The sequence below is a fragment of the Dendropsophus ebraccatus genome, chromosome 3 (genome assembly GCF_027789765.1).
Source record: "Dendropsophus ebraccatus isolate aDenEbr1 chromosome 3, aDenEbr1.pat, whole genome shotgun sequence".
Lineage (NCBI taxonomy): Eukaryota > Metazoa > Chordata > Amphibia > Anura > Hylidae > Dendropsophus > Dendropsophus ebraccatus.
Window position 1 is genome coordinate 199740096 of NC_091456.1, and position 19219 is coordinate 199759314.

Sequence of the window (19219 nt, forward strand, 5' to 3'; positions counted from 1 at the left end):
CCAGTGCTAGATGTTCCTGGGAGAGGTCGTAACCCTGGTGTGCAGATGGATAGCATTCTTAGGGCCTCCCTCCCATCTTATCCTATACTTCCTGCTTATATAGCTGAAACCCCCACCTCCCGTCTCTCAGCCTCAACTAATATGGTGACTTCTAAGGAGCTAGGTGACATCCCAGAATATACTTCTGCTTCTCCCTACAAATGTATATATATATATATATATATATATATATCTATATGACTGATGCTAGCATATGTTACCGCAATGCAGTAAACAAGTTATTCTCAGAACTAACTCCCTGAGACAAGATGGCTGTACAGTGGTTCACACCTTATTATATATATCTACCCTCTTAATACCAACTATAACTTTAAACTATGTCTTATGCTTTAGATTGACATGGTTATACTATGTTAGAGACTAGTGATGTTAGTATATTTTACAGGGAGCTGGAGGTGGTACAGTCCCTGGTGTCTCCCTCTGGGGAGCTGGAGGTGGCACAGTCCCTGGTGTCTCCCTCTGGGGAGCTGGAGGTGGCACAGTCCCTGGTGTCTCCCTGGGGAGCTGGAGGTGGCACAGTCCCTGGTGTCCCCCTCTGGGGAGCTGGAGGTGGTACAGTCCCTGGTGTCTTCCTCTGGGGAGCTGGAGGTGGTACAGTCCCTGGTGTCTCCCTCTGGGGAGCTGGAGGTGGTACAGTCCCTGGTGTCTTCCTCTGGGGAGCTGGAGGTGGCACAGTCCCTGGTGTCTCCCTCTGGGGAGCTGGAGGTGGCACAGTCCCTGGTGTCTCCCTCTGGGGAGCTGGAGGTGGCACAGTCCCTGGTGTCTCCCTCTGGGGAGCTGGAGGTGGTACAGTCCCTGGTGTCTCCCTCTGGGGAGCTGGAGGTGGTACAGTCCCTGGTGTCTCCCTCTGGGGAGCTGGAGGTGGTACAGTCCCTGGTGTCTCCCTCTGGGGAGCTGGAGGTGGTACAGTCCCTGGTGTCTCCCTCTGGGAAGCTGTAGGGGTACAGTCCCTGGTGTCTCCCTGGGGAGCTGGAGGTGGCACAGTCCCTGGTGTCTCCCTCTGGGGAGCTGGAGGTGGTACAGTCCCTGGTGTCTTCCTCTGGGGAGCTGGAGGTGGCACAGTCCCTGGTGTCTCCCTCTGGGGAGCTGGAGGTGGCACAGTCCCTGGTGTCTCCCTGGGGAGCTGGAGGTGGTACAGTCCCTGGTGTCCCCCTCTGGGGAGCTGGAGGTGGTACAGTCCCTGGTGTCTTCCTCTGGGGAGCTGGAGGTGGTACAGTCCCTGGTGTCTCCCTCTGGGGAGCTGGAGGTGGTACAGTCCCTGGTGTCTTCCTCTGGGGAGCTGGAGGTGGCACAGTCCCTGGTGTCTCCCTCTGGGGAGCTGGAGGTGGCACAGTCCCTGGTGTCTCCCTCTGGGGAGCTGGAGGTGGCACAGTCCCTGGTGTCTCCCTCTGGGGAGCTGGAGGTGGTACAGTCCCTGGTGTCTCCCTCTGGGGAGCTGGAGGTGGTACAGTCCCTGGTGTCTCCCTCTGGGGAGCTGGAGGTGGTACAGTCCCTGGTGTCTCCCTCTGGGGAGCTGGAGGTGGTACAGTCCCTGGTGTCTCCCTCTGGGAAGCTGTAGGGGTACAGTCCCTGGTGTCTCCCTGGGGAGCTGGAGGTGGCACAGTCCCTGGTGTCTCCCTCTGGGGAGCTGGAGGTGGTACAGTCCCTGGTGTCTTCCTCTGGGGAGCTGGAGGTGGCACAGTCCCTGGTGTCTCCCTCTGGGGAGCTGGAGGTGGCACAGTCCCTGGTGTCTCCCTGGGGAGCTGGAGGTGGCACAGTCCCTGGTGTCTCCCTCTGGGGAGCTGGAGGTGGTACAGTCCCTGGTGTCTCCCTCTGGGGAGCTGTAGGGGGCACAGTCCCTGGTGTCTCCCTCTGGGGAGCTGGAGGTGGCACAGTCCCTGGTGTCCCCCTCTGGGGAGCTGGAGGTGGCACAGTCCCTGGTGTCTCCCTCTGGGGAGCTGGAGGTGGCACAGTCCCTGGTGTCTCCCTCTGGGGAGCTGGAGGTGGCACAGTCCCTGGTGTCTCCCTCTGGGGAGCTGGAGGTGGCACAGTCCCTGGTGTCTCCCTCTGGGGAGCTGGAGGTGGCACAGTCCCTGGTGTCCCCCTCTGGGGAGCTGGAGGTGGCACAGTCCCTGGTGTCTCCCTCTGGGGAGCTGGAGGTGGCACAGTCCCTGGTGTCTCCCTCTGGGGAGCTGTAGGGGGCACAGTCCCTGGTGTCTTCCTCTGGGGAGCTGGAGGTGGCACAGTCCCTGGTGTCTCCCTCTGGGGAGCTGGAGGTGGTACAGTCCCTGGTGTCTCCCTCTGGGGAGCTGGAGGTGGTACAGTCCCTGGTGTCTCCCTGGGGAGCTGGAGGTGGTACAGTCCCTGGTGTCTCCCTCTGGGGAGCTGGAGGTGGCACAGTCCCTGGTGTCTTCCTCTGGGGAGCTGGAGGTGGCACAGTCCCTGGTGTCTTCCTCTGGGGAGCTGGAGGTGGCACAGTCCCTGGTGTCCCCCTCTGGGGAGCTGGAGGTGGTACAGTCCCTGGTGTCTCCCTCTGGGGAGCTGGAGGTGGTACAGTCCCTGGTGTCTCCCTGGGGAGCTGGAGGTGGTACAGTCCCTGGTGTCTCCCTCTGGGGAGCTGGAGATGGCACAGTCCCTGGTGTCTCCCTCTGGGGAGCTGGAGGTGGTACAGTCCCTGGTGTCTCCCTGGGGAGCTGGAGGTGGTACAGTCCCTGGTGTCTCCCTCTGGGGAGCTGGAGGTGGCACAGTCCCTGGTGTCCTCCTCCAGGTAGGTCTCCGGATCACCCACATAATTGCATTGCAGATTCTCCACATGATTTCCTAATAGAATATCAGCGGGCAGACCCCCCATGACCCCAATTGTGCATCGCTTGGCACCAAAGCCATAGTCCAGCTCCACACTTGCCTTCGGAATATTTCTTCGGATGCGTCCAGCCAACTCAACATTAATTCCAGGTCCCGGCTGTATCGCTTCTGGCCGAACTACACGGGGATCCGCAATAGTCAAAAATGCCCCCGACTCTCTAAACCCGACACTTTGTATCTATCGATTAGAACGTCCTGCATGTGGCATTGCCGCCGCTCTGGGTAGTTTGGGGACTGAGCCTGAATGCTACATACTCCAAACGGAAGGATGTACAATGTGCAGCTGCAGTGACCCGGAAGGATGTACAATGTGCAGCTGCAGTGACCCGGAAGGATGTACAATGTGCAGCTGCAGTGACCCGGAAGGATGTACAATGTGCAGCTGCAGTGACCCGGAAGGATGTATAATGTGCAGCTGCAGTGACCCGGAAGGATGTACAATGTGCAGCTGCAGTGACCCGGAAGGATGTATAATGTGCAGCTGCAGTGACCCGGAAGGATGTATAATGTGCAGCTGCAGTGACCCGGAAGGATGTACAATGTGCAGCTGCAGTGACCCGGAAGGATGTATAATGTGCAGCTGCAGTGACCTGGAAGGATGTATAATGTGCAGCTGCAGTGACCTGGAAGGATGTACAATGTGCAGCTGCAGTGACCTGGAAGGATGTATAATGTGCAGCTGCAGTGACCCGGAAGGATTGTAATGTGCAGCTGCAGTGACCTGGAAGGATGTACAATGTGCAGCTGCAGTGACCTGGAAGGATGTATAATGTGCAGCTGCAGTGACCCGGAAGGATGTACAATGTGCAGCTGCAGTGACCCGGAAGGATTGTAATGTATGCTCGTGGCCGGCGGCGCGGGGGTTAAAGTGGCCGGGTCCCATACAGACAGCCGATCCGCTGCGTGTATAGGACCCATTTAGCTTTACACTACAGGATCCGCAGTGGATTTTGCTGCAAACTCGCAGGGTGAAGTCCGCTGCGGATCCGGTATGTGTGAACCTACCCTGAGGGTGTGTTCAGACTACGAAATTCATGCGAATAAATTCCACCAGATTCTGTTGGGGGCTGGGGGGGTGGGGGGGTGGTAGAGGTCCATTACAATTGTGAAGTCCCTACCATATAGGTATAGCTGCCATTTCTGTAGGGAGGCCCATCTCCCACTTGGCGGGGTAGCTTGCATGCAGAGGCCCAGGTTGCCCACTTTTATAATACCTGTCCTCCTGGCTGTATCGCTTGTGGCCGAACTACACGGGGATCCGCAATAGTCAAAAATGCCCCAGACTCACTTTGTATCCATCGATTAGAACGTCCTCCATGTGGCATTGCCGCCGCTCTGGGTAGCTTGGGGACAGAGGCTGGATGCCGTAGACTCCAAACGCAGTATCCATGGTGCTGGGCTCAGTGACCCACTCTGGTGGGGGTGGTGCTGACTCTTCCTCATTTGGAGGGGAGTGCACGAGAGGCACCGGATGAGGTGGGGGTGCCTGGGGCTCTTCGAGTATTTGAAGGACAACTGGATTGCAGGTGCCCAGACTGCCCACACCTGTAACATCTCCGTTCTGTGATTCTACCAGGACTGTTGGGTTCCAGGATAGTGAGTTGGGTTTGTTAGTGTTCTTTGGCTGGGTGGAGGGGCTGATTGGACAGGAGGGGACTGGGTCACTGAGACAGGCTGTGGGTTAATGTCCCGCAGTTGCTTCCGTTGCGGTCGGATAGTAAGGGCCTCATCGGCCAGGGCTGCAGCTCTATCCAGAGTTGGTGGCATGTGCTACTGGACCCATTCCTGTACCTACGAAGGGCACTTGGCAAAAATTTGTTCTTTAGGAAATGTTTGAACGATATCTTCCACGGTAAGGCGTGTTCTGCTTCCAGCCATCTCCGACATGCCTGGGACATCTTATAAGCATACATTTTAAAGGAGCCCCCCGTTGTGCATGGGAGGTCACAGAACTGAGTCCGGTGTGACAGCATGGTAATCCAGGATAGTCGGTTTTCACATGGTTATAATCCCGATTCTGCGGTCACCCAATGGTCCGGTAAGCCTCCGCCATGCTTACATTTAGGAGTCTCACCAGCATGCGTATCCAGTCATAGTAGGGCACCCCCATCAAGTCACACTGCTGCTTAAAATCCTTAAAGAACCCCTCCACATCCCCAGAAACCTCATCAAATGGCTTGAAATCTGCCCGGGTGATACGCACAGGTTCCTGCGGAGTTGGGTTCACACTCCAAGTAACACTACTCCCTCTCTCGGGCTCCATGGCTTCTTGTCTTCGTTGGCATCGGAGAGCAGCCCCCTCCTTATACTCCTGAGAGACGCCTGGGCCCAGAGCTGCGATCTCTTCCTTGTACCACACCACCCATTGGCTCTTAGGGGGTGGGGGCCCCATCTCCAAGGATTGCCCGTTAGACGTCTGAGAGGAGGTGGTCTGGACAGCACTCAACGGAAGATCAATCAAGGCCTTTTTATCCAGTCCCTGGTGGTTCAGGCCAAGTTCTCTAGCTCTCTCCTGCAGGCTGGATACGGTCTAGTTTCTGTATTCACTCTGTGGGTAGTTCTCCATTGGGGCTACGCTCCGTTGGTCCCGCCGCTTGCCACTAGTTGTCACGGGGTTCTCCTCCGGTATCACACAATCAACAGAGCGAGCTATGGAGGGCCAGCGCAGAGGTTTATTAGCAGTTCCGTCAATAGGAAAACACAATCCAATAGGTATCACACAGTCCACAATCCAATAAGCTCTGGGCAGAATCCAGTCCACAGTCCAGGTTACCAATATTCATAGTAGGACCTCCACTACACAGAGGGCACAAAACGTCCAGGAACACAGGAAACGTCCAGCAGCAGCAGCAAATATCCCAACCAACCATGGTCTCAGTCTTTCTCCCATGGATTAATATGGCTGTACAGTCCCAGTAGAATAAATGAACTGATCTTTACTGACAAGTCTCTGGTAATACAGTATAGGTGACTGATACAGACTTGCTTTCACTGGATTTGTGCTGAGAGAAGCTGAAGTGGTGATGTAGAACAGCAGTGCTGGTTTGGTTGAATCGAGAGTTCAGAAGAGTGGAGAGGAGTTTGTCAGGAGAGCCGAAACCCAATCTAGTGGTGAGCTCAGCCGAAACTTTAGTAGTAGAATACTTGTGCCCGTGTTTCGACCTTTGTCACTCTAACCACCTTTTGCCCTGCAGTGTTGGGGTACCCGTCCTACTAGGGTGAAAAAGCCCCAGTCTTGGTTACCTGACTTGAACAAAGTGTCAAAGCGTGTTCCGTTGTCACCTTGGTTACGGCAGCTTTGCTCTATCCGGGTCAGTTCCTCAAGGACAAGTACCTTGACACTGTAGGGCAGAAGGTGATCAGACAGCATAGTCTAAACACGGGCACAAGTATCTCTTGTATCTCTCTAAAGTTCAGGCAGAGCACATAACTACCCTGGGTTGGGACTCCTCCGACAAACTCCTCTTCTCTTCACTGCTCAACTCTAAGCTACACCAGTACCGCTACATCACACATCTATGTGACACAAAACAGTTCCAATTACCGATGTGGTGGCTGATGTAATTACCTGATTTATCACCATATATATGTATTATTATTAATATCATACCCACATCGTATTAATTACCTAAAGTTTGAGATAAAACTCACTCACAACAGTATACACTACTGACATATGAGCATTAATATCCAAAAAGTATACTTTTATTGATTAAATATAGTAAAAACATACAATAAAAAAGATGATTAAAGATAGTACTAAAATACAAGAAAAACAGGATACGGCCACTAAACAGGGGTGGTTGTAATACTTGACGCCACAGATCGTTACCCAGGATTACCTAGTATATAGATAGGAAGATGAGGGTGCAGTCTGCTTAAACGCTAACCACTCAAGTACAAAACAATGCTGTAGCCGCAGCAGGCAATCCCTATCATGCAATTCCCGCCTATCCCAATACTTGGGTCCTTAGTTACAAATAAATGTAATAATGAACTCACCCATTTGTTTGTGACCGTCCTGATGCCAACCCCGACGCACGTTTTGCTGTCCTATCGCTTTATCAAGGGGCCGTATCAGGAGGAGGTCATCAATATACCTCCCGTACCGTGCAATGGCACCCAAATAGGGGGATATAAGCACTGTACAGGACAACCTCCCAATAGGCCATATAAATAAAAAATATGGAACTGATATAAAGTTTTTCCAATTGATCCTGACTACAGATGAGAATCATTCATCTAAACGAAGTGGAGAGCTTCATTTGATCAGTGCTCCGCTCCTCTAGCTGCCGGCCTTTCAGTGCTGATCCGTTCCTGCCCAGGATGACGGGGGAAGCTGGATCCAGTGGATGGCATGTGTGATGGTCCTGCCATCTTCTCCCTCGCCCGTCTCGTCAGGGACCACTTCTACTCTTGCCGTGGGAGGAGCGGGGCTTGCCTCCAGCAGTTGTGGCACTTTCATCAGGGTTTGGATTGTTGGTGTTGAGCTTCATCTGCTCTACTGAAAAAGGAACATTGGAAAATCATTTTAATCAGTCAGAAGACATTTCCAAAGTTGTCCCACCACTCTCTCCATCCAATGTGGTAGCTTCAGGCTGTGAGTGCGCTCAAGCTCTAACATAGGATGTATAGCGGGCCAAACATAATGTACCATTTATATGGGCAAATAAACGGTGTAAAGGAGAGCGCATCACCTACATTGCTTGTAGACTGATCCTATTACACGATCAAGGGCTGCAGGGACATCATGAGTGATATCTGTGCAGCCCTTGGCCTAACCTGTTCTCCATTAGCTCTCTATGATCAGCGTTGTGGCTGCAGCTCCCGAGTGCCTGAGGTGATGGGCCGTTCAGCCAATCAATTACTGATTGTCCTCATTGTTGACCATTACATGAAGCGGACTAATCCTTATGATTTGCCTGAGGATTGCTCAATGTAATGACGGCCATATTTCCTTTTGGCCTCTCCGTGGAGAGCACCGCTGGAGCCCTATCTATACAGACATATCTAGGATGGTTGTCCCACCCCGGATACACCAGGGCCGTGACACCTCTCCATCTTGCCATAGCAGGATATAACAAACTTGGAAGAGTAAATGTGGATTGTATAAAAGATATACATAGTATATACCACCCCTTGTAGTATGTAGTGGGTGTCGGCCAGGAGCACCACCCCTTGTAGTATGTAGTGGGTGTCGGCCAGGAGCACCACCCCTTGTAGTATGTAGTGGGTGTCATCCAGGAGCACCACCCCTTGTAGTATGTAGTGGGTGTCAGCGAGGAGCACCACCCCTTGTAGTATGTAGTGGGTGTCGGCCAGGAGCTCCACCCCTTGTAGTATGTAGTAGGTGTCATCCAGGAGCTCCACCCCTTGTAGTATGTAGTAGGTGTCATCCAGGAGCACCACCCCTTGTAGTATGTAGTAGGTGTCATCCAGGAGCACCACCCCTTGTAGTATGTAGTGGGTGTCGGCCAGGAGCTTCACCTCTCGTAATAAGTAGTAGGTGCCAGTAGGTGCCAGGAGCATCACCCCTTGTAGTAGGGGTCGGCCAGGAGCACCACCCCTTGTAGTAGGGGTCGGCCAGGAGCTCCACCCCTTGTAGTATGTAGTGGGTGTCGGCCAGGAGCACCACCCCTTGTAGTATGTAGTGGGTGTCAGCGAGGAGCACCACCCCTTGTAGTATGTAGTGGGTGTCGGCCAGGAGCACCACCCCTTGTAGTATGTAGTGGGTGTCAGCGAGGAGCACCACCCCTTGTAGTATGTAGTGGGTGTCGGCCAGGAGCTCCACCCCTTGTAGTATGTAGTAGGTGTCATCCAGGAGCTCCACCTCTCGTAATAAGTAGTAGGTGCCAGTAGATGCCAGGAGCACCACCCCTTGTCCTTTGCTGCCACCCATTGTATTGGACATTAATCCTAAAGGGTTAACCTTATTTGCCCATCTCGCTAATGTAGCTTTACACACGATTCCGGAAATTCTTTGGAAATAAATGAGACAATTAGAATTTTGCAGTCGCCCTAAGGAGAGACGTCTGGCTACAAAGGCCGTTATTAGGCTTTACCTCTCCTGAAAAAGATTTGTGTAAAACAAGGAAATATAAACATTTTTCAAAGCAACTTTTTTGCCCTAAAACATTTTCTACAGATAAAAGTGATTGTCGGGTAAAAAAGAAGTTTGCACCATGTTGGAAATAAAAATGTGAAAATTTATTTGGGAATATTCCTTTCCGTTTGCTATCAGAAAAAAAGTTGGCTAAATGAAATGATTTTCTAAGGACAATAACGATCATAAAGTACCTAACAAACATACAAAGTGCAAATCACATGAGTTTAAGCAATGGGGAGAATGGGGACTGGGGGGGTCTGGAGGGGGCCCAGGGGATGGAACATGTGTCGGGGGTGCATAAAAAAGGGGGCAGTGGCAACAGTGCGAGGGGGATCAGGGGCAGGCTGGTGAGGGATAAGATGGCGGATGGGCAGGGAGGGAGGAATAATAAGGTGCAGGATGAGGTGAGAATGCATGAGGGGCCGGGTGGGAGTAAGATGATAGATAATAATTGGCAGGCTGGGGTGAAAGATAATGGGCATGTTGTGTAGGCTGTGTAATGAGGTGGGTCAGGTGCTGAAGCTGTTGTGGGCAACACCTGCAGGATGGGAGAAGTGGAGGCCTCAGAGTTGCGGCCCGATCTCCCGGGTGCAGGCAGGTTCTACGGGTCGGCCTGCTTATACACTGCCAGCACACTCAATGGTAATTCATAGACTTGCACACACTCTGGGCGGCAGCTCGCTCCAATACAATGCCCAAAGTGGTCCATCTCATCATTGACAATGCATTTACTTCAGCGTCAGATGGTTCTTCCATTCAGAGATCTCTATGAGCAGGAAGCAAGGTGGAACACGGCCGGCAAGAGGGGGGGAGGGACATGGCTGGGGTCTGTCTGCAGGGGGAGCAGCAGCACTGGGGCCTGCAACAAATGTTATAGGGACTGCAGTCCCCCATGTTGATGGTGCGCAGTCCCCCCATGTTGATGGTGCTGCAGTCCCCCCATGTTGATGGTGCGCAGTCCCCCCATGTTGATGGTGCTGCAGTCCCCCCATGTTGATGGTGCTGCAGTCCCCAATGTTCATGGTGCTGCAGTCCCCAATGTTCATGGTGCTGCAGTCCCCCCATGTTGATGGTGCTGCAGTCCCCAATGTTGATGGTGCTGCAGTCCCCCATGTTGATGGTGCTGCAGTCCCTCATGTTGATGGTGCTGCAGTCTTCCATGTTGATGGTGCTGCAGTCCCCCCATGTTGATGGTGCGCAGTCCCCCCATGTTGATGGTGCTGCAGTCCCCCCATGTTGATGGTGCTGCAGTCCCCCATGTTGATGGTGCTGCAGTCCCCCCATGTTGATGGTGCTGCAGTCCCCCCATGTTGATGGTGCTGCAGTCCCCCCATGTTGATGGTGCTACAATCCCCCATGTTGATGGTGCTGCAGTCCCCCATGTTGATGGTGCGCAGTCCCCCCATGTTGATGGTGCTGCAGTCCCCAATGTTCATGGTGCTGCAGTCCCCAATGTTCATGGTGCTGCAGTCCCCCCATGTTGATGGTGCTGCAGTCCCCAATGTTGATGGTGCTGCAGTCCCCAATGTTGATGGTGCTGCAGTCCCCCATGTTGATGGTGCTGCAGTCCCTCATGTTGATGGTGCTGCAGTCTTCCATGTTGATGGTGCTGCAGTCCCCCATGTTCATGGTGCTGCAGTCCCCCCATGTTGATGGTGCTGCAGTCCCTCATGTTGATGGTGCTGCAGTCTTCCATGTTGATGGTGCTGCAGTCCCCCCATGTTGATGGTGCTGCAGTCCCCCATGTTCATGGTGCTGCAGTCCCTCATGTTCATGGTGCTGCAGTCTTCCATGTTGATGGTGCTGCAGTCCCTCATGTTGATGGTGCTGCAGTCCCCCCATGTTGATGGTGCTGCAGTCCCCTCATGTTGATGGTGTTGCTGCTCGATGGCCTTCATCCATATCTGCAGATGGGCCTGACGGTCCTGACAGCGTTTCTCCTCCCTCAGATACACCAGAGCTGGACGTTTTTCCAAAAACCAGTGGGGTCGGCCTCTCCTGCTGCTGACCCTCGAGATCTTCATCTTCCACAAGAGCCGCCGGGTCCACTACTTCAACATAATTCTTCACTGGTTCTGTGGACATAAAGCAAGTTATCAGAAGATCGGCACATTCCCATGGGCCACTGTTCTAGGGACAGATTTCTTAAACAGTTTCTACATACAATATTCTGGGCCTTGGTTTTGGATTCCTGTGCATGATGTAGTCTGACCCGCCTCCCAGGACAGGGATTATGTTTTTTCATAGTGTTTGACTATTGTGTTTTAAAATCCATACGTCTATGTGGAATTTGGGGTTTCTCCACATGGGTGAAACAACGAGTAAGATTCAGATGTTAAGAGGTGTAGCTAGCTTTTCCTGCACCCGGGGCAAAGATTCAGTTTGGCGACCGCATCCCCCCCCCCCCCCTTTTGAACTTAGCAGAATCGGTGCTCCCCACACAGTATAATGCCCTGAAAGTGCCCCCACACTGTTTTAAGAGCCCCAATACATACAGTAGTTCTCTTATAACCCTCCTACCACCATACAGTGATGACATATTACATGAAAACTGCTCTGAACAAAACAGGAAGATATCACCAATGATACTATTACATAATACCGCCACACCATGTCCCCTATCACTACAACTCTATAACAGAGTGCAGTTACATCCAGTGACTCACAGGGGGCATCTTCTCTGATGAGAATCTGTCGCTTTTTCTTTTTCTCTCCATCCAGCCTGGGCCACCTTGATTTCTCCCCCGGCTGTGAATCTTCTCTCCAGAATCTGCCAGAGAAACATATTAACCTCCAACACATACAGTAGTTACACCCCTCTGTGGCCCTATATAGTAGTTACACCCCTCTGTGCTCCCATAGTTTTAAGGTGTCCCTGTGCCCCAGTATAGTAGTAAGGCCCCTCTGTGCAGCCCCAATATAGTATAGACTGCTGTGTGCAGCCCCCAGTAGTATATAGACCCCTTGTGTGCAGCCCCCAGTAGTATATAGATCCCTTGTGTGCAGCCCCCAGTAGTAAATAGATCCCTGTGTGCTGCCCCCAGTAGTAAATAGACCCCCTGTGTACCGTCCCCAGTTATACATAGACCCCCTGTGCGCTCCCCCAGAAGTATAGACCCCGTGTGCTACCCCCAGTTATATATAGCCTCCCTGTGTGCTGCCCCTAGTTATATAAAGACCCCCTATGTGCCCCCTCAGTTATATATAGCCTCCCTGTGTGCTCCCTCAGTTATATATAGCCCCCCTGTGCGCTCCCCGAGTTATATATAGACCCCCTGTGTGCTCCATCAGTTATATATAGACCCCCTGTGTGCTCCATCAGTTATATATAGACCCCCCGTTTGCTCCCCGTTATATATAGACCCCCTGTGTGCTCCCCCAGTTATATATAGACCCCCTGTGTGCTCCCCCAGCTATATACAGACCCCCTGTGTGCTCCATCAGTTATACAGTCCTGTATTGTGTAGGGGTTGGAGGAGGCTGAAGCCTCAAGTGAGCACTGTGGCTGCAGCTTCTACCTCTCTGAACAAAGGGGTCAAGCGTCATTGGGCAACATAGCCAATCCCTCTCTGGACAGTCACATATAACTTTGTAATTGTTTAGACAAAGACGCCACAACCAGTGTATTTATCCATTCCAAAACACATGGTGTATGTGGGCCTACAGTCACCTTGGGTAAACACTTGTGCCATTACAAAACATATACATAAAGCAGAGTGTGATGGTGAGTGGCGGCATATACCATCACATGGGGGGGAGGTCACCATCCGGCTGAAGTTCCCTGGTGTATTGATACCGGACACGATTCCTTCCTCTCCACAGCTTAAACTGAAAAGAAAAAAATAAGCGAAAACATAAGGCGAAGAGGGTCATTCAGAGCAGAGTGCAGTGTTACATAGTAATGGCGGACCTACCCAGCTGGTCCACATCTGTAACCTGGCCCCATTGTGGGACCACCAGTGCCGCCATCTCCTCCCCTCTTGGTCTTCGGGCTTACGGATCATGGTAGCCGGGCACTGTGAGGTCCCACATGTTGGGGCGTACCTGAACCTGAAAGAGAAAAAAGTTTCAGATATCATGTATGAAAAATACAGCTATATTGATTGAGATTTGTGTCTATATCCTAAATAACATGAAATACCCCCAACCCAAATTAAAACCTACAAGTTGGGAATCGAACATAGGACCGGAGCAAAGTAAGACAGACGGCTTACCCCTGAACCTATAGGACGACTGACACCTACAGGTATGTATTATTTCCGCCTCTGTTCACACCTAGGATAGTGGTCAGCATTTCAGACACTAATGTCCTACACGGACGGTGTAACCAGATGAGTACACGGCCAGGAAAACTATTTAGCAGCTTTGTACGATTTGGAATCCACTCCATCAAAAACTTATTACCTAAAAAATAGGTGTGAACAAAGCCTTCCGGAATCTACCACAGCTGAACCTTCAGAAGTGACTTGTGTGAAATAAAGAGACTATGCGGGGGGGGGGGGGGGGGGGGGGGGGGGGGGGGTACACAGACTGCGAAAACTAATGCTACAAAAAGACACCAGACTGTGCATAAAAAAGAAACGTTGTTAGAAGCTAAAATTATTATGTTAATTTGTTTTCCCTGAGTACCATTGACATCACAACCATAGGGGTATTTTCGCCCCCGCGAGCCCCTGGAACGAAGGAATTTTTAATGAAAACAATATCAAAGCTTTATTAACCCCTCCTACAGGAAGTATAAATAAGCCCCTCCCCCTAACAACATCAGTCATTTACAAGAAAACATAACAGGGAGGGAGACTTGTGATGCCAATGGTACTCAGGGAAAACAAATTAACATAATAATTTTCGCTTCCCTTACGTCCCATTGGCATCACAACGATAGGGAACTAGCAAGTCCTATCCCCAGAGGGTGGGTTTTCCGTCACAGCTGCACTAAGAACTGACTAGCAAAGGCCGTTCTAGCAGAAATGTTAGAATCTAGTCTGTAGTGTTTCACAAACGTAGATAAGGATGACCAAGACGCAGCCTGACATATGTTCTCCAGGGACACCGAGGACCGTTCTGCCCAACTAGAAGCAACAGCTCTAGTGTAATGTGCCCTGGTAAAGGATGGAGGCGACTTCCCAGCAGAAGAATAACACAATTCGATGGCCTCACATCCCTCTTGATATGGAAGGTTTAGAAGCCTTCTTCCCTTTGTTCTTCCCTGAAAATAGGATCAACAGATTCTCTTCTTTCCTTAAAGAATTAGTTCTATTCAAGTAAATTCTTAAAGTTCTAGGTACATCTAGAAGGGAAACATCCACGTCCTGCTGGGATGAATTAGAAGGAGAAAAACTTGGAAGAACAATAGGTTCATTAATGTTCACAAATGAAGCGACCTTGGGTAAGAACCCTGGTAAGAATCTTAGCATCACCTTATCTTCCGAGAAAATGATGTAAGGAGCTGTCGATCCAAGAGCCTGAAGCTCTCCGACACGTTTTGCAGAGGTAACGGCCAAGAGAAGAGTACACTTTAGGGTTAGAAATTTCAAATCAACCTCCTCCAAAGGTTCAAATGGGTGTAGACATAACCCTCTAAGTACCAAGGAGAGATCCCAGGAGTCGACATGTCTCTTTACTCTAGGCCTTAATCTTGTATAGCCTTGACAAAGTTTTTACTTCATAATCTGAAAAAGTCTATAGTTCAGATGCGCTGAAAGGGCCGCTATTTGGACCTTAATGGATCCTGGTGTTAGACCCTTGTCAAACCCCTCCTGAAGAAACTCAAGAAGTTGAGGAGTAGAGGGTTTAACAGAGCTCAACTGCTTAGATGTACACCAGGTTTGAAATATTCTCCAGATACGAGCATATGAAGCGTTCGTGGAATCACTACGTGTGTGGGACAATGTCCGGAGGACGTTCTCAGAGAAAGTTTCAGGACCTAATAAGGCTGTGAGGCTGAGGCTGACTAGGTCCTGGCACAGGTGCTGTCCCTGGGATATCGGGCTGTAACGGCAGTTTCCAGAACTCGCCCCTGCTCATGTTCATGAGCAGGGTGAACCACGATCTCTTCGGCCAAAACGGCGTGATTATGATCACCGAGGCCTGATCCAGTCTGATCTTCACCAGAACTCTGGGGATCATAGAGATGGGTGGAAATATGTATGCCATCTGGAAGTTCCATGGGATTGACATTGCATCTACCGTCGTCGGATTGTCGGCCGAATATAGGGAACAAAACCTCCTCAGTTTGGCATTGTTTGCTGAGGCCATAAGGTCTATCTGAGGAATTCCCCATCTTTGGGTTAGTTGCAGGAACACTTTCCTTGAAAGCGACCATTCCCCTGGAACCGTCAATCCCCTGCTCAAACGATCCGCTAGGGTGTTGTGAATACCTCTTATGTGAAGAGCAGATAGTCTGGCTATTCGGGGTTCCGCCCATCTGGATATGGATTCTACCTCCCTGAGAAGTAGAGGCGACTTGTACCTCCTTGCTTGTTGATCTAAGCGAACACAAGCCATATTGTCCGTCCGATTCTCACAGCCTTCTGCAACAGTTTTGGAGTAAAGTGTAGAAGGCTAAGTAAATAGCCCTTAGTTCCCGTACATTTGATGGAAGGGACGACTCCTGGCTGTTCCATGTTCCCGACACCACATTCTGTTCTAGATTGCGCACCCCATCCTGAACCTGACGCATCCGTAGTTATTGTGATCCACTGGGATTCGGTTATGGAAGCTCCGTGCTTCACCTCTCTCCACCAGGTTAGGGACTGTCTGGTTTCCGTAGATAGAACATGTAGTGTTTCCAAATCTTCCAGGCTCCGGTTCCAGGTAGTCAGGACTTCTCTCTGGAGGTACCTCATCCGCCATAATGCCCATGGAACTGCTTCTGCGGCTGACGAAAGGAGTCCCAAGAATCTCATTAGAGTCCGAAGAGACACTTGACGAGGAGGAATAAGAAACTGGGCACCCCTCTGTATCCGCAACAGCCTGGGTGTTGACAGAAACAGCTTCATCTGCGTGGAATCTATGATAAAGGCCAAAAAAGTTTTTACTCTGGATGGAATCAGTTCCGACTTCTCCTGGTTGATCAGCCACCCTAGCTGCTGAAGAATGTCCAAGACATAATTCAGCTGAGACATCAGAAGACTGTGAGTCTGAGCCATAATCAACCAGTCGTCTAGGTAGGGAATGATCTTTATTCCCTGAAGTCTGAAGATAACCATCATGGCCGACACCACCTTTGTGAATACAAAGGGAGCCGAAGTTATGCCGAAGGGAAGAACCTTGAACTGAAGATGTCTTACCTTCCCTTGCAACTGAATAGCAATCCGCAGGTATTTTCTGTGCGCTGGCAGAATAGGAACGTGCAGGTATGCGTCCTGGAGGTCTATAGATACCATAAACGTCGCCCTCCTGGAGGACAGTCTTTACGGATCTGATATAATAAGCCTCCACTTTCCGGACGACTTCGGCACGAGAAAAATTGGAGAGTAGACTCCCAGACCGACGTCTGACAGAGGAACATCTTCTAGAGCTTCTATATCCAGAAGGTGCAGAATTTCCTTTTCCATGATGGGATGCTTTACTGGACCGAAATAATGAGACACCAGAAACCTTGGGGGAGGAAGGAGAAATAAAGGAAGCGCATAACCACTTTGAATAATGCTTACAACCCACGCCTCTTTTATTAGTTTTTTCCAGGCAGGAAGAAACAGAGCAAGACGACCTCCCACAGGTGTACATCTGGCGTCAGAAGTCCGGGTTTTTGGTAGAATCTTTATTTTGCTGCTTGCCGGTACCTCTTCTATTATAATACTTCCCTCTTCCTCAGGACTGGTAACGGCTCTTTCCTCGTTGAGGTGATCTGCCTCTACGAAAGGATCCCCGCGGCCTTTTGTATGATCCGCTAACATAAGAAAGGGGTAAGGACTTCCCCTTCTTGTCCGACATCTCTTCCATGATCTTATCTAATTCTTAGCCGAATAACCGGCCCGGCTGATACTCCAAAATGCATAGCTGAAATTTGGAGTTAGAATCGCCAGCCCAAGGTCTTAACCATAGTGCACGGCGACCAGCAGTTGACAGGGCCATTGTCTTAGCTGCTAGGCGAGTCTCCTGTGAAGCTGCATCACACAAAAAGTCAACTCCCATATTGACCTTTTTGAAGGAACGGAGGACCTTGTCCCGGTTCACTCCGGACTCGAGATCCTCCTGTACCTTAGCTAGCCATCTTCTAAGACTTCTGGATACCTCAAATGCAGAAATAGCAACTGCGCCTTGGGCAGCTGCCGCCGTGTAGGATCTTTTAAATGCTTCCTCGATTCTCCTATCCATTGGATCTTTGAGATTAGAACCGTCATCAGCGGGCAAAACCGTATTCTTAGATAGTTTGGCTATAGCAGTATCTACCTTGGGAGGATCAGCCCATTCCTTGCATTCATCCTCCTTGAGGACATACAAGGTTTTAAACTTCTTACTTAAAACCGGAGCCTTTTCCGGTTTCTTCCATTCAGTATATAACATGGACATGGACGTCTCTCCGTTGAGGCTCCATCCTCAATTTCCTCAGCCTGAACAGCTCTGCGTAGCTTATAGATGCTGTCCATAGGGAAATAACCCTTGAAAATCTCTTTTTCATCCTCGGAAGGAGAAGATGAATCAGATGAGGAGGAAGAACCAACCTCATCTATCACCTTAAATTCTGACCCCTAGGGTAGAAAAATAGAGACATACTCAGCTGGGATAAAAAAACTCTCTCTGCTATCCACCTAAGTAATACATACTCACAGGATGAGAGACTGACGGAGAAATGCTACGCTTAGATTTCTTCTTATGGCGGCAATCTCTATTAGCAAGCGATTTTTCCTTGACCCATATAACCACATCCTGAGTATCGGGTTCACCAGTTTTTCTTGGGCGGCATGACGTACAACGTACTGTAATATATATACATATATATCAAATAACATATGAATGTCAATATTGGAAGCTTATTTTGATAGATGGTGTGCCCATCCATGATGGGCTAGTTTCCATAGCCGACATCTAAATATAAATTATGCCATGAATAAGCAATATATTTAAATAAATAACAGGCCTAGCCTGAAAAACCTGGAAGAGTGTCATATTCAATAGGGCCACTAGATGGCAGCAGAGTAGTACTTACAATACAGCTTGTATAGCAGGAAGACAGATGATCACACGCTGAGAAGGCAATGTCTGAGCACAGAAAACTCTATAGGCTCCGTAGGTAGGACTAGAAGTCAGACCCAGTCCTACCTGGTGAATGCACAGCTTTTAACTGAGACGCTGGAACAGCTTACTGGCTCCGCATGCACTTCCGGCCCCCAGTGATGACGTCACGAGGCCGCGCCGCTCCGACGCGGCGGTGGAACGTAAGTGAACCGCAAGCGCATGCGCAGATACTGCGCACCACTACGCAGCTCCAAAACAAGATGGCGGACGCGACTCCAGGATACCAGACTGCTCTGGAATCCTCCACCTGCAGCCACAGGATGGTTCCGCCGAACCTGTATAGAAAGAAAAGAACGGGCACAGAGGGTCCCGGTCCTGCTAAAAGTACCTAAGGTACCATAACCCACAAACATAATAGGAGGGAGCAAGGTCCCTAGGGGCTATACTAGGACGAAGAAAAAAAGACTGATGTTGTTAGGGGGAGGGGCTTATTTATACTTCCTGTAGGAGGGGTTAATAAAGCTTTGATATTGTTTTCATTAAAAATTCCTTCGTCCCAGGGGCGAAAATACCCCTATGGTTGTGATGCCAATGGGACGTAAGGGAAACTACATTTACCCCCCTTGACCCCAGAAAACACAGAAATATACATGTGTCCTTGGTAATTGTGAAGATACAATTGTTCCGTATTCCTATGGCAGCTATAGGAGTGGGGCATCGATGTCTCTGTGCCATGCTGCACCAGCTGGGCTCCTGTGTAATGATCACAGATAACACTGATTGATGATTTTTATTTTTTTTTTTAATTATAAATTGATCAATATGTCTAATCTACACATATGGTACTAATAAAAACTAGAGATCATGGCGTAAAAATGACGCCCCATACGTGAAAAAAATAATAGCGCTATAAGAGTCACAATACGGCCATTGTAATCACACCTATTTGCAAAAAAAATAATAATAATTTGCTGTAAATAAAAATAGTAAAACTTTGGAAAATCTGTATAACCTGCATATGGCTGT

General features: G+C 50.2%; 1 protein-coding gene across 1 annotated transcript in view; it reads left to right on the forward strand.

Annotated features, from left to right (window-relative positions):
• The first annotated feature begins 18354 nt into the window (after nt 1-18354).
• LOC138786381 (prostaglandin reductase 1-like) overlaps nt 18355-19219 on the forward strand; it is a 38884-nt gene continuing 38019 nt past the window's right edge. The window contains exon 1 of the mRNA XM_069963370.1: nt 18355-18393. The gene's annotated coding sequence lies outside the window, so the exon portion shown is untranslated. The remainder of the gene's footprint in view (nt 18394-19219) is intronic.